Here is a 16,289-nt window from a genome sequence, read left to right as displayed (position 1 = left end):
CATATCAGGTGAGCACCCATTACTCCTAGACACTATTCCATTATGAATGGAAATGGTTGATTTTAACCTATTTGTGGCTGTAATCCTTTGTGAAATTCTACTACACGAGTATACAATCGTTTATTTATTTGTTCTATGGACACACTGTTAATTACTTGTACCTTAATTACTTACTTATTGCAAGTGAAGCTGGTATAGCATTTATGCGCAACATTTTGTGGGCGTGTTTTTATTCCCTTGCAAGAATACCTGGAAATGGAATTGTTGAGTCACACTGTAGGTGTCTGTTTATCACGATGGAAACCTTCCGACCTGCTTCCCAAAGTAGCTTTATCACTTTCTATTCTAGCCAGTGAGGAAGAGAGCTCTCATAGACCTGCAGGTATGGGTGCTTTTAATTTTAGCCATTTCTGTAGGCCTGGAGTGGAATTTCTTTGTGGATTTAATTAGCATTATTTCCCGATGACTAGTCATGTTGAATGCCTTTTCACGTACATATGGACTATCGATAAGCCTTCCTTCAGGTGTCTGTTGAGGTCTTCTTACTCATCAAACATCTTTGTCCTCATCACCGGATTGTAAATGTTCATATAATCAGGAATTTGTGTATATCGAGTATATTTTCACAGGTATGTCAATATTTTCTTCTAGTCTGCTTTCTCACTGACGACTGTGGGTAAGTAAAAGCTTTTAATGTTGATGAAGTATGCTTCTCTCCTCTTTTGTTTTTTTTTTTTTTTCAGAGCGAATACATTTATTTGCTCTAAGAAATCTTACTCTACCACAAGATCAGAGTTTTGTTTTTCATTTAGAAGACACATGTTATTTTACTAGCTTTACATATCTTTTTAACCCTCATGTTGCGGTACATAACTTTTCTTGACTTAGTATTCGTTCAGAATGCGAGGTAAGAGCCGAAGTTCAGTGTCTCGTGTCAACGTTGAGTTACTTTTGACTTTTGCTACAGAAACAAGTTGGGAATGCTACATAGTGGCAGAGGGCTTGCTCAGCCTGTGTAGGCCTTGACATCTGGAGAGGGTGGGGAGAGAGAAGCAGAGGAGAGAAAGGACATTCACACCAATAATTTAGAAGCTGTCTATTGTGAAGTTGTTTGCCTGTCCATCTATAGTTTTATACTAGGAAGCCATATAAGTAGACCAAGTGGAGAGTAAAAATTAATAGTCAGCTACTGGTTCTTATGGGACTTGAATTCAGAACAAAGAAACAACCAGAGCGGTGTCGGGAGTCCTAGAGTGAAAGCTCACCCAACTTCTATTCCCGAACTTTCTTCTTGGGTAACACAGCACAGAGACAGCGAACCCGACATGGTTCCTCAGGAATTCAGGACATGTCGCAGGGTCTGCCATCTCTTTTGGCTTTACACCTGCTTTATCTTCTTCATCACCCCAGGACAGAAGCTCCTTGTTCAAGTCAGCGGGCCAGTCCCAAGGCACGGTGTGGAAACTGGCATTTTAGCACTACTTGGTTCAACGGATTGGAAACCCATCTGAAAGGTGTTTGAGAAAAACTGGCATTGAATCTCACTGTGTAGCTTGAGAAAGTCCAAAGACTAGGATTATTTTTGAAATATGTATTGAAAAGATGGCTTATGTGAAACAAGGTGAAAAGTGTTTTGGTAGACATTTTAATAGTGCAAGTGCTCTATGGATCATTCCATCAAGCTATCATATATACATACATATATATTGTGTGCAATTCATATATATGAATTGTATATGAATATATATGCATTATATATATAATTTAAAACTTATAGCAAAATCAGAAAAACTGCTTACAAATGAAATATGTAGTAAATGCATTTTACATTAGTTTCCCATGGAATTTTCTGTAAGCAGAAAATGAGTACCCAGTACCCTAATTTATTAACTCAAATTGTCAGTAGTTTCTTTCTACCTTAAACTGCAGTATAAACACCAGTCTAGCGAGTTTGCTTCAATGGATATTTATGCAGGGATTTTACAAAATAGGAAGACGGAGAAGAAGTGGAGTTGGACAAATGACCTCTGTGTTCCGGGCGCAGGTCCAATCTTGCTTCCCTTCTGAGGTTGAGTCCATCTCTTGTTTGTTTTGACATTCAGAGAGATGGTACACCTCTGTCTTTCTTCACTGTTTGCAAAAAGCTGAGGTAGTTGAAAGGCGAGGGTGACTGGCTTCCCAATGGCTTTTTGATCTGCCCTTGGTGCTGTGCAGAGCTGGAGCGAGCGCGGAGAAGATGCTTCTCGGCTTTGTGCAGAATCCCTTCCACCCCATCCCCCGCCAGCGCTGAATTTGCAGATCGCGGCCGCCACGTTCCCGTTCCTTTACATTCCGAAGCCTGCTTCTCATTTTGCCAGAAAACGAGGTAGCTGTAGCCACAGATAGACTTTTTCCTTTTTCTCTTTCCTCCTCCTACCCCTCCCTAGACCTCTCTGGGCTTTGACGTCATGTGTGCTCCTTTCAGTTGCCATAGCAACCCCATTCCCCAAGCCCTCTGTCCGTCTCCTCTGGTAGGTTCCACAATGGTACAGGCAGCCTCCCGCTGCACAATGGTTTCCAGGCAGTGAGAGGGTGATTCAGCAAGCCGCTCTCTCTTCTCTTAAGCCTCCTCGTCTCCGTTTATTTTTATGGGGGTGGGTGGTGCTTCTTATATGCTTACCCTTTTTTTTTTCTATTTTCATTTTTACATATTTCCCTTTTCTTCCTCACTCCTCAATTCCTAGGGGCTTGAGTGAGCTAAAGATTGGGTCTTCTTGGAAATCACCTGTCTGTTATTATTTTTAAACAATCTCTGCACCTCCAAAGACTCTCCTCCTTATTCCGGCTTGGAATGTGGCTAATGAAAGCCCAGTAGGGAGGATTTCTGGGGCAAACAGGCGGACCAGGATCCTGGTTCTCAGGCACGGAATGGTAGGTGACTCCTTGCTCATTCTGGGTTCTAACCTGGTTTGGGAGGGTGGATGATATCTGTCATTGCTCCTGGTGGGATGGGAGAGAGCTTGAGAAAGTAGGAAGTGAGGGTGTTGGAGAGCCGGTCTAACGAAGCGTACTATCTCTGGGCAGGAAGACTGGCGTTCTCTCTGGGCAAGCATCTCTTCTCAGAGAGATGCTGAAACCTTTCTGTTTGGAATGAAGGATTCCAGAAGGTGGGACAGACCGTTATTATTATGACTTGGCAGAGTAAAAGAAACACACACCAGGGTGCAGAAAGAGAGAGGAGGAGAGAGGAGAGAAGAGAGAGGAGAGAGGAGAGAAGAGAGAGAGAGAGAGAGAGAGAGAGAGAGAGAGAGAGAGAGAGAGAGGCTTGCTTAGAAGTCTGAATCTCACTTTTATCTGAGAAATGTTATGGGTCTCATAAAAACATTAAAAAAAATGTCATTAGTAAACATAAATGTTTATTTCCAGACTGGTTTAACTTTAAATATTGCAGAATAGATTCATAGAGTTTAGAGGTCTTTACAAATATATTAGAACTATGTTCCTCTGGTAGAAAGACCCAGAGTTAAATCTGGGCTGCAGACAGGAGCACAGAACAGGGACCAGAGCAGGGAAAGGAGCAAACACTGGCACCGCAGGCGGGCAGCCGCCTAGGTGAAGGTCCCTTTAAGAAAGTGATCTTCCAGTCACAGCGGGCAGCATTTTTCTATGGCAAGGTTCCCAGGTATTCTGTGCTGAGATGCTGTGTCCCCTAGAAATGTCAGAGCATTTTCAGAAAGGAAAAGGAGCTGCCACTGGAAGAGAGATGATGATACAGCTATCAGAATTTATATGTTTGTGCTTCAGAGGATAAGTGTGCTTTATTCGAAAACCTCCAAGTAAATCAGGCTATGGATATTTCAAGAAAACCATATATATATATATATATATATATATATATATATATATATATATATATCTTCCACCATTTAAATAAGGGACTAAGGGTGCTGCTTTGACTTCCTTTTGCAGATAACTTTCAAGGGCATTGCAATCTGGCCACAAAAAGGAATGTATTACCCCAGGGCTGTAGGTTTTGGAGCAGCCACAAGGTTGTTTACATGGTCTGCATTTACTGCAGAGCAATATGTCTGCATGACAGAGATAACTTTCACGAACACAGGCTAAGTCATATGGGACAGGCCACAGCTAGGAGTAAAGGAAGGCTGGCGTTACCAGGCACTACCTGTCCAATTTCTGCCCCTTTCTAACGTTGCTTTTCTGGGTCCTGGACGGGTTTGCAGAATGCTGATCAACATATTTAAAATGGTTGCGGTAGCAGCCACTTCTCTCAGAGAGGCTTCAATAGACGGCTGTCCTCAGTGAGCATGTATGCACAGGAGCCATGCTCATGAATGAATTCACGAGCTTCCAACTCCACTTTGGGATCATAGGGACTTAGGGCTAGAACAGTTTGATGTAGCAGTCTGGCTGCTTCTGGTGTGGGCCTCCTTTCTTTCTTTGAAAAACAAGAAACAACAAACAAACAAAAAACCTTGGTCTTACCCTTCAAATTGACACAAATTGTACAGCTTATGTATCTACTTACACTAGAAAGATCCTCTTTTCCCCACAGTGGGACTAGAAAAGCAGATGAGAAAGGTGGTTTGACCTTAAGTGTGAGTTTCCCGTTTCCTCATTGGCTTCCCCTTCTCTCCGGTCACGGTCACGGTCCCGAGCGGCTTTCATTTTCAGGACGGAATCTTTGCAGTTGTAATGAAAGAGGGTCCTGGTGACTGGGAAGCCCAAACTACCCGGGGAGTGGCGAATTCAGCTGCCTCCAGCTTCCTTCCTGCCGTCCCTCAAAACAGCATCTGCTAGGGGAGGGGTATGTTTGCATGCCGGAAGGGGCGATTACTAACGATTCCCCCAGGGACTGAGTGTGCTCTCTCTGTCATTGTCTGGCGCATCTGCAGCTAGTACTACGGCTTCATAGTACGTGGTCAAGATGTTTCAAGGTTAAGGGGAACTGAGCGGTGATATGGATGCTATAGAACGTGTCATTTTAAATCTATAGCAAAACCCACTCACTGTCAGTGTGTGCTATAGGAATATCGGAAGCAAAGGAGATTTGCCTAATGTAAACGATCGAAGGCACGTACATGTATTAAAAGTTATATCCTAGCCTCGTGTGAATGAACCTGTTTCTTTGACTGTAAGCCTAGCCACGAAGGCTTTCCATCCTGATGACAAGATGAAGAGCAAGGGAGGTTTCCTTGTTTGCTAAGTGCGGGGGGTCAGGCGTGTTTGCTTCTTGCTCCAGAAGCTGACCTCAGGTCACATTTGTAGCCAGAGGCAGGGTGTGGAGCGGAATGGATGTGAGTTAAGCCAAGCAAATCTTTGGTTGCTCGTCAGGAAAATGGGCTGCTAGCGAAGGCTGCCTGCAATCTGTACGAGAAGCAAACGCGCCCACACGGAGAGGACCTCATCCCCGTTCCCCTGCTTCCTGTACGGTTCTTCCCAACGCTCTTGCTTGGCACGGTGGCAATCTTGTCTAGAGGGGCGCAGAAGTGTACAGTAGGGTCTAGAAAGAAGCACAGCATTCTCCTTGCTGCAGGCATGCCTGTCGAGGAGGTCCTACCACACAGGCATCTGCTACTGCGCCCCTAAGAGGTCCTACCACACAGGCATCTGCTACTGCACCCCTAGGAGGTCCTACCACTCAGGCATCTGCTACTGCGCCTTCTCCAGAGCTAGGAGGGAAGGGCTCGTGGGGAAAGCGGCCTACAGACTCCCGGGAGGGAAGCTGCATCAGTCAAGGCAACCAAATCCATTTGTGTCTTCAGCATATTGAGAATATTTATTGCATTACATAATCTTGTGTTGAGACTCGGTGCTGCCGATTCGGGTAAAAGGGCTTGCTGCATGTTGTGTGAAGAGAAATTGTCGTCCAGAACAGAGCTTGCGTGTTAGTTACTCCCTGGCGGCTTTCACACTGAAGTTCAAGTGTTTTGAGTCAATGCTGCCCCCGACCCCCGCCAGCCCCACAGTTTGAGTACATTTCAATCCATGAGCTAATTAAAGTACAGAAAAGAAAGTTAAAAACTCTGACCGCTGAGGACCGTTGTTTCCCCTATGTTCAATGTTGTAATAGTGAATCTTGGTAAAATGAGTGGAAACACCAGGTAACACTGAAAAAAATCTCTGGCTCAAACTTGTATGTTTGAGAGCAGTTTCCAAACACACCTATTTTCACTAAAGGATTTCGTAGTCTTATTGACGTTTTGGACCCACAACAAGATACTTTGTTCTTTCTCACCCTTCTTTTCCCTGGTGCCTCCAAGATACAAAACCTACAGATTTCATAAAATAACACAGGTGGGAATGGAAACCCAAGTTCTGTACAGAAAAATACATGACAGCCAGCTCCTGTGGAATTATTCCAGTCACAGTCTCTCAAATGCTCTGAGTAGTGTGCAGACTGAAGGTGTAGCCATGGCACAGGGCACCAGGCATGGCACAGGGCACCAGGCATGGCACGGGGTACCATGCATAGCACAGGGCACCAGAGGGCACCAGGCATGGCACAGGGCACCAGGCATGGCACGGGGCACCAGGCATGGCACAGGGCACCAGGTATGGCACAGGGCACCAGGCATGGCATGGGGCACCAGGTATGGCATGGAAGCATGGCACGGGGCACCAGACATGGCATGGGGCACCAGGCATGGCACAGGGTACCAGACATGGCACAGGGCACCACAGGGCACCAGGCATGGCACAGGGTACCAGGTATGGCACGGGGCACCAGGTGTGGCACAGGGCATCAGGCGTGGCACGGGGCACCAGGCATGGCACAGGGTACCAGGTATGGCGCAGGGCACCACAGGGCACCAGGTATGGCACAGGCGTCAGGCATTGCTAAGCAGCTTGCACAGTAAGAGAGAGGATTCTACTCACTCCTCTCCTTACCTCTCCCCCTTCTCTCCTTACTCTCTGTCAGGAGTAAGACAAAAACATAAAACAGCAGAGACTTAAAAGCACCAGAAATGTATGCCAGTGGGGTCCCTCACAGAAATAAAGTCCTGGCGTGTGGCTAGTGGCTTGCCTGTATGTACTAGACACTTCCTAAGTGTGGGATCTTGGAGCCATTGTTCTCTTTCTGTGTGGAAATGGGACCTGAAACCACAGAGTGTGAAAGCAGGTTTCTAGGTCTACTTACTTGGCTCTGTTTACTCTGTGTCTCGACTGGGGGGAGTGGGGGGTCGGGGGGGGTGGGGGGCTTCCCTCTTCACACCAATTACCTCACCCGACAGTAATTTCCTGTGCTTTCAGATACTGTCTTGTTCATCCTAGCACACAGTAGGCACACTAGGCACACAACAGGTGTCTGTCAAGTGGGAAGTACTTTGCATAGAAGACGGTGAGAGGGGCTTCAGCTGTCGGAGTTGATGCTTGTGTGGAGGGTTGAGTTGAGCAGTGAGGACAGGACAGCTTGATGGCCAGTATAACAGGAACGAGGGCGAGGAAGATATGCTCCGCTCTAAAATGGCGATGTATGACGAAGACGCAGGGCACGCTGGGATGTTAGAAGTAGGTGAGCGGATGGTGGGAAAGGTATTCCTAGGGAAAATGGCCATACTCTGGCTGGGGGGTGAGACCCTTGTTTGACCAGAAGGGAGATTATTTTAGGATGGCGGCCATATTTGATAAGCTGTTTGACAATAGGTAGGTAAAACATTGAAAACTTGTCATGGGCCTTGAGAATCTACTCTAAACCAAGGCAAACGGCAAGGATAAAGAGTGAAAGGTTTGTGATAAGATCGGTTTACTAAAGTGGCATCTTTTGCCTCCAAACCAGCATCAGCTTGGTTTCATGCTGTGGATTCCTGAGGATCCTTTTTGTTGGTAACCACATAGCCGTTCTTCCGGTGAACTCCACCATAAAGAGAAGACGATGGTCCAATGGAGCCTGATTGATGTATCTCGAGACTAAGTCCACAGTTAGAAAAGTAAATATCCTCTCCGCTCAAATAATTATTAACGGAGTTTTATGTTCAGATTTTACAAGCTTTTTCCTGTTCCGCTATGGAGGCCGCCAAAGTTTCTTCATTTGCAACAGATTCTGACAGAGGCTCTTACCTCAAATGTCCTGTGTCGTTTCCCTGCTCCTTGCCACCTGGGAAATGGTTCTATTGTGTTTGGTGTTAGTATTTTGGTGTTAATCGTGAAGACGAAATTTAGTGTGAGACCTTAAAATCAAACCTAAGTTCCGTTCTGTTCTGATTTTAGGCTATTGTGAGAGCGCCACCAGCAGGACCATCGCAGATCTCGGTTATGGCTGCTCACGCAAGAGGCTGTTGATGTAGACCCCCTTTCCCGTAGATGAGAAATCACACGAGCAGTGGTGAGTGAAACGGCTACAAATGTTCTTTGGTAGGACGTTTGATAGTCAACAAGACCCATATACCGTGTCGACACATATCATGTAGATTGATCTGAAGAAGCACTGCTCAAACTGGAGTCAGTCTAGGCAGAAGACATTGGAAAAGAGCATGTTCATTAACTGATGGTGTGGTGCTTCCAATACTGCGGATAATTCTGTGGTTTAGAGACATACCACAGTGATCATCTCCATGAGCCATCCCGGTCTACGTAGGATCGCTTCAGTTAATAATTCCATGTTGTAGAGTAAAGGTCGGGTAACATTCTCTTATGTGGCATTGTCTGTTTGCTACTGATTAAACTCTTTGAGGGGAAAAATTGGTTCTGAGCTGAATTATGATTGGTTGATTACAGACCAAGCCTGCATGTGCCACCCCCCCCCACGCACGTCATTTAGCGCTTCAGACACACGGGAGAGAGAACCCCATCACATTTGTGGACATTTTCAGCTACAGATCCATCTACTCAGGAAGACAACATTAAAGTTATAGTTAATTGCTCTACTACTTGGAATGATTTGAAAAAATGTATTATTTTATGAAAATATTAGCACGCCGAAATACAGTGTCTAAAGTCAAATCTACACTTGCGTCATAATTACTAAAGTTAGCAGTTAGTAAGCCAAAGTCCAGGTGAGGAAGCTACGGTCTGCCAGATAACATCTCTGAGGAACAGAATGCAGGATCAGTGCCTGGAAGCTGTTGGTGCTGGTGATCAATAATGCCTCACTTCCATTGGCCTGGTGGCTCCTTCCACAAGGCTGTTCTGTGTCTTAATGCAGAAATCTGAGAAAACAAATTCTATAGCTATTCACGTTATGGTTTTTACAATCTGCCAACCATCACACCCAAGATGCAAATCCAATATCCAAGATCCACTATCGTGTGCTTTGCAAGAATGTGTTGTGTGTTCGTTATAAAGGGACGATCATGTAATTGCCAATAACCAACCACTTACGATCTATAACAATGACAGCTTTATATGGTTGAATCTAATATGTTGCTATATGTTACGCGGTTAGAAGGCGTGCTCTATCCCCAGGCTAAACATTTATCTATTAAGCTAACACTTAACGAGAGTCGGTTGTGCAGATACGCTGTTGGCTTGTTGACTAGATGGAATTCTCTGTCTTAAAGGACTTTTCAGTTTAAAGAATGTGCCACTTACATGATGTGCTATTACCAGGACCAATATATCCTAGAGATTGTGTACTCATGAAGTGTGATTCGGTAGGTGGACACGGGGTTCAAAGGGATTTCAGAGAATCTCACAGATACAGTGAAAACGAGTCAAGGAAGACTTCACGGAAGGGATATTTTAGTGGAGTCTTACGTGGAGCAAGAGGTTAGCCAGAGGAAAGGCACAGTTAACACATGGCGGGGACACTTAGACAATCAGCCGCAGGAGTGATTGCCGGGAGCTCAGCATCGGTGGAGAGGGGTACAGGAGACACGTGAAGGATCTCATCGACAAAGCTAAGGTGCTTGGATTTGTATAGAAATGGAGAAATTTGTACAGTCGGAGAGTGATGCAACTGGCTTACTTTAAAATTGTAGATGTTTCATCCACTAGAAGAACTTACTATGTCTTCTATTATCTGTGATATAATGTACGTTATAATCAGAAATGGAAGGTGAAGATAATCATGCATCATACTTCACAGACCCCCAGCAAGCACTGTGTGCCTCAGTCTCCCAGCAAGCACTGCGTGCCCCACAGTCTCCCAGCAAGCCCTGCGTGCCCCACAGTCTCCCAGCAAGCCCTGCGTGCCCCACAGTCTCCCAGCAAGCCCTGCGTGCCCCAGATCATATACCTTTCCCTCTACAGCCTAGGAACCTTACCTGTCACCCACCCCTGCTGCTCTCTGTAGAATTTATAACTAAGTGGCTCTACAATATATGTCTCAGTTTATCTGCACTTTAGTTCCACATCTCTGTCCTTATAGTATATGCTTAATCCTCTGATGCTAACGTTCACACGTATAGCATATTTGTGTGAGTTGGTGCATAGCATTTTATTGTAGAAATCTACAAAGATTTGCTCGTCCCTTTGCTGTTGACAGGCATTCAGATGGTATCACATGTGTCTAGAATAAATATAAAGAGAAGGAATCGCTAAGTTTTGAGGCATTCGTGCCTTTAATTTTAATAGATAATTCAGAAACATGTTTAAGTTGGACACACCGATTTGTGCACATGGGGATAGTGGAGGAGAAGCTCAGCGTCTTCCTTGTACTTCATTTGCAAGTTCCTATGTTTTTCTCCTCAGGTGGAGGTGTAATTATACTCATATAAGTATCAATTTGCATTTCGCTGATTACTAATGAGGAATACCATTCCATTTTCTTAATGCGGCCAATTAATGCTCTTCTCTTGTGAAATGCCTGTTGCAGCCTTTTTAAGATTTGTTTCTCAAAGTCGCATCATTTTTGAATTCTTACTGGGCAATAGGCAGCACGCCAAGTACTTTACAAACATTAATCTTCAGTCATCTCTGTGATTTACAGAACAGGGGATGCAGAGTTTAGGAGGTTAAAAACTCGCGACAGATAATGAAGAAGCAATGGACTTAGCGCTCAACATGAGGTCTTCCTGATTCGAGAGTTCTTTAGTTTCTCAGAGTTTGTTCAGGGGCTAATGAGGCCAAGGCCAGAGGGAACACTGAAGTGCTGCTGCAGGAAAAAAAAATTACTGAGAGCATAAAGAATGGCTGGCAGTGGCTACACACCAAAGGAGTAGACCTGGAAATGAATGTCATTGGTGGTGAAGAAGGTGGGGGTGGGAAATGTCACAGGTTTCCATATCTGTAGGCATGGCAGATTTCATGTAAGCCATATACAAGGATTTATAGTCTTGGTATTCTTAGAGCCTCGAAGAACATATCTTATGATTGTAATATTTAATAAGAAGTTAATTAAAGCCTGTAGGGTTATAAAGTGTAGGGTTAAAAAGAGACTACAGTGTTTATTTGGGTCAACTCTTTACTTCCTAAAGGATGTGGTAGGAGTTGCTACAGAGAGTGGGTGGCTTTTTCGAGACCACGTATCACCAAGCGTTATGTTAAGAGTAGACACTAGGACTGCAAAAAAAAAAAAATGCAAAGAAAGAGCAAATAACAACTGCCTGGTTTTAAAATTAATGAGTGGAACTAAAATTCAACCCATCTTTATCCTAAATGCTTCTCAGGTTAGTATCCTTTGGTATAAGTCTGTTATCTCTGTCGCCAAGTAGGCTCTGCCATTTTTATTTGACTTCTTCAAGTAGCTTGGCATCATATCTTTTTGCCGATGATTCTACCAATGAAACCACACATGTTTAATTTATTTTACAGGCATTATTGTATGACCTGCCTGCATAAGGATTCTTCATTGTACTCTCCTGCCCATGTAATAATTTCTGTTCTCCTTAAAGAGCACCATATTCCTGTCCAGTCCCATCTTAGCGGCTCCTGTCACCTAACAGTGTTGGGGACTCAATGGGTCTCAATCCACGCCCACACTCACTTGTCCTGGTCCTCTGTGGCTTGCTGCATCTTCTCCGTTCTGACTGTATTCACTCTGCCTGTTGCTTGGAGATGGCCCCAACTTACAATACATTGACTTGTGGGTTTTGTTTTTTGTTTTGCCTCACATTAATGAACATATGATATGCATCTACTAAGAATCGTGTTTCGGTAACTAAGGAATGCAGAGACAGGAGAAATAGTCTTTCATAGGGGAGAACCTTCCCAAATGCTACTCCAGGACCAAGTGGTCAGCCCTGAAATCAAATACATACACGTGATACTACACAGACTGTACAAATTACATTTATATGCTTAGAAATATATATGTAAATATGTAATATGTGTGTGTGTGTGTAACAATGAAAGAAAAAGATCATGAATTTGAGAGAGGGCAAAGGGTTACATGGGGGGGATGATATAATTATATTTTAATTTCAAAAGCAAGAAGTTGGACATCTTAGCGAGGCTGCAGGGGTCCACACTACTCTCTGAGCTTTGCCATGCCGCCCAAAAATGACAACAAGAAGAAAAATGCTGGAAAGTTGGCCAAAAAAGACAAAGGCCCATTAAGTAAATATGGTGGCAAGGCCAAAAAGAAGAAGTGGTCCGAAGGCAAAGTTCAGGACAATCTGAACAACCTCATCCTGTCTGACAAAGCTACTACGACGTCCGATGAACCTTGTAAGGAAGTTCCCAAACTATAGCTTATGGCTCCAGCTGTGGTCTCCGAGAGACTGGAGATCCAAGGGTCCATGGCCAGGGCAGCCCTTCAGGAGCCACTTAGTAAAGGGCTTAGGAGGCTGGCTTCAAAGCACAGAGCCCAAGTAGTTGACTCCGGAAACACAAAGGGTGGAGATGCCCCAGCTGCTGGTGAAGATGCATGAACAGGTTCAATCAGCTATACATATGGGAAAACAAAGTTTATTGAATAAAAAAAAGTCATTAAAAAGAACCCTGCTTCAGATTTTGAGGCTTGATCTTTTGCCCCGCTGGTGATACTTAACTGTGATGATTAAAGGCAGCAGGGATCTGCACATCCCAATTAGCTACATGGAATACACAACATGTTGTTATAAAGCAGGCTTTGCATTGGACAACTTGGGCCAACTGGCGGCTAATGGAAGTATCTCGAGTCCATTTAAGATGAGATGAGCCAAGATAGGATGTTGGTAAGGTTAGGCTTGTCAAGGGTGCTTTTGACCTCTGGTAGTGTTTGCTTGCAATCAGTTTGCTGGAGGGAACATCCCAGTCAGAAGAACAGGTACACTGGCCTATGGTGCTTGCTTCCCCATCCCTCCAACCATAACCCCGACAAATGAGATTTAAAGGAGGCCCATTGTAGCGTAGAAGGATGTTGGAAGAGCTGTAGATGATGTCAGAACCATAGTTGGATTCGTCCCATGGTGTTTGGATCAGGGAGTACAGAGGACTGCACTGGGCTGTCATCCTCAAAGGTCTGCACTAGTGACCTCCCTCCTGAAGTCCGATGCATGAAGTCCAGGTGTTCCAATCCATGACCCTGTGGGGGACATTCCAAACGCATCCACGACGCCATCCTTTCAACCATTTGCTACATTAGAAGGCACAGCGTGGCCTCTTCTAGAGCTGAAGAGAACTGCAGCATCTCAGGTCCCCTGAGACCCACTGACTCAGAATGTTTCTTAACAGGACTCGAGTGATTTCACGCACATTAAAAATTAAACGCACTGTGTACGTTGGCTCCAGCCCTCTTCTGGTGTCTTCTCTTCGAGGTTGTCTTTCCTCTTTTTCCATTCTGCATTCTTTCCCAGTTCCTTTGGAGCAATCTGAGCAGATCCCCCTCACTGTGTCCCACAGTGCCTTATTATGCATCTTCTGTGTGATCCCGCATCAGCTTGGAAGTAATCCTGGTCAGATTTATTTACCTTTGAAGCTCCTTCATATAGCCCAGTATTTGCTACTCTGTCCTTAGCAGGCACCGAGTTCATACTTGTTGAATGATTGTTTCTTGAAATATGAATGAAAAAGGGACAGGCACTACAAGAAACAGACATACAGAACGGCAGATGCAGGACCCAGGAAGACTGAGGAGGGAAGTATTCAGCTCCAGATAGAAATAATTAAGCTCTGTAAAAGCCCCCGGAATTGTCTGGAAAATGGCTTGAAGGAAATTCACAGTCTCCTCTAAGTAGGTGATGCAAGTGACGGTCTGCGTTGTTTGACACTTCTCACAGAGGGGATGACTTTAATTTCGTTTTTATAAGCATTGGCTAATTTTTGACGAAATTCATTTTGCTTTCCTAAACAAAGAACCCACTGTCCTTTTTACCATTTGAAGGGCGTTGGAATCTCATGCGAAACTACTGTTGGGAAGGAAGTGGGTCTTGAACGTGAGAGAGAGGATAGTGAAGACTGAGTACGTGTGCCTTGTGATAGGTAATCAGGAGGCCTCACACCGTTTAGCCCGGAGAAGAGAGATGGGGGCTGAGGAGAGTGGCTGCTTTAAAATACTTGGAGGGCTCTTTGGGAGAAGTTAGAAGGTACAAGATTGGTTTTCGATTGTGAATGGAGGACAGACAGTAGATATTACACCCAGGAGAGCGTGTTGACTGTGGAACTGCTTCTATGTACATATTTATGAACATAGTAACTTCAGATCTGTGTAAATGTTTGTGCGCCCTTATGGTTTACCACGTAGGGAAGGCTTGTTAGGGGCTCTCTTGCTCTGTGTGGGAAAAGGAAGTCAATGACCTCCGAGCCTCGAGATCCTTAGGACCCCAGAATTACAGTTGCCCAGACAAGAGCAGGAAGAAGGAAGCCACAGTAAAGCTCAGGTTGTCAGCTGACGTGGCTGACCACCGCATACCAAACACTTGAAGAGCTCTGCCTATGCCGGGCCATTCGGTCCTCCCCGAGACCCTTCTGAACACACTGATTTCACAAACGATGACAAGGAAGTGGAAACTATTTCGTGACTCTTCCCAAGTCATGAAGTCAGTGGTGGAAGAGTCCAGGGACTTTTACTTTGAGCTACATACATAAAAACAAAAAAAAAAAGATCTATGTTCAGTAGCGTTAAAGATGAAAGTTGGGCCTGAATGGAGCCTTCAGACACCGATTAGTTAAATTCTAGGTAAACACAGAGGCAAGAATCCCGAGGAACAATACATAGTGACTAAGGTAAGAGACCCCATTCTCACAGATTTGTGGGACCAAACACCTTACAAGTGAATGAGATCAGGGACTAATCTGGTCTGACATTCCGAGGGCTGTTCTGTCTTGATTCTCAGTAACTGCCAACCTACTGAGATGGGAAACTAAATTCGTAGGATTGTTTAAACTCAGTGAAACTGGGAGAAGTATTCCTTTTTTCTATTGGATATTTTATTTATTTACATTTCGAATGTTATCCCCTTTCCCAGTTTCCCCTTTGGAACTCCCTATCCCATTCCCCTCCTTCTGCTTCTATGAGGGTGCTCCCCCACCCATCCACCCACTCCTGCCTCCTCGCCCTGGCATTGCCCTACACTTGGGCATTGAGCCTTCCCAGGACCAAGGGCCTCTCCTCCCATTGATGTCTGACAAGGCCATCCCTTGCTGCATATGTGACTGGAGCCATGGGTCCCTCCATGTGTACTCTTTGGTTGGTGGTTTAGTCCCTGGGAGCTCTGGAGGTCTGGTTGGTTGATATTGTTGTTCTGGAGAAGTCCTCATAATCAGAGTACTCAGTTTCTCTCCCAAATTCATTCATTCATTCATTCATTCATTCATTTATTTATTTATTATTTGTTTGATTTATGCTTTTCAAGGCAGGGTTTCTCTGTGTAGTTCTGGCTGTCCTGGAACTCTTTTTGTAGACCAGGCTGACCTCGAACGCACAGATATCTGTCTGCCTCTGTCTCCTGAGCACTGGGACTGAAGGAGTGCACTACCATGCTCGGCTTTCCTCCCAAGTTCATATACTAAATCCGAACTCCTAAGTTGACCTGGCCTTTGAGAGATAATTACATCGGAGAGGTGAGTCCTTATCCTGAGAAAAATGTCCCTATAACAGAATCCAGAGGTTCTTCTGGCACATGAGCGAGGCCCGCTACAAGCCAGGACATCTGATTGTGTCCTCCATTTGCCAGCCTGCAGAATTGCCAGCATTGTTTGTTTCACAAGCTCCCGCTATAGACTACTTTGTTGCTACTTTGTTACAGCGGCTCAGGTGGACCAAGATTCTCCAGTTCCGCACACAACCTGGAGAGATTTTTAAACTGATTGATTCGCCCCCTCAAGCTATGGGCCTCTAAGGATGTTGGGTGCTGAGTCACTGAAGTAATCGACACCAGATCGCATACTTTACTGTTTCAGGGAAAGCTGGGTTTCCCTGGCTCGTATTTAGAGAGGAAATTAGTGTCTCCAAAGCTTTCATTATCTCTCAGGGGTTTCATGAAAAAGTC

General features: G+C 44.8%; 1 protein-coding gene and 1 pseudogene across 4 annotated transcripts in view; both read left to right on the top strand.

Moving 5' to 3' along the window:
- Positions 1-2,480: 2,480 nt before the first annotated feature.
- The window catches only part of Mapk10 (mitogen-activated protein kinase 10), a 270,635-nt gene continuing 256,826 nt past the window's right edge, over positions 2,481-16,289 (top strand). For 2 of the 4 annotated variants that reach the window (XM_032915826.1, XM_032915829.1), the window contains exons 1-2: positions 2,481-2,910; positions 8,209-8,323. The gene's annotated coding sequence lies outside the window, so the exon portion shown is untranslated. The remainder of the gene's footprint in view (positions 2,911-8,208; positions 8,324-16,289) is intronic. The other 2 variants (XM_032915828.1, XM_032915827.1) reach the window with 2 other exon arrangements.
- LOC116911936 lies at positions 12,215-12,749 on the top strand (annotated as a pseudogene).

This window comes from Rattus rattus, chromosome 11 (genome assembly GCF_011064425.1).
Source record: "Rattus rattus isolate New Zealand chromosome 11, Rrattus_CSIRO_v1, whole genome shotgun sequence".
Lineage (NCBI taxonomy): Eukaryota > Metazoa > Chordata > Mammalia > Rodentia > Muridae > Rattus > Rattus rattus.
The sequence above is the reverse complement of the archived record's forward strand: the minus strand, read 5'-3'. Positions and strand labels throughout refer to the sequence as shown.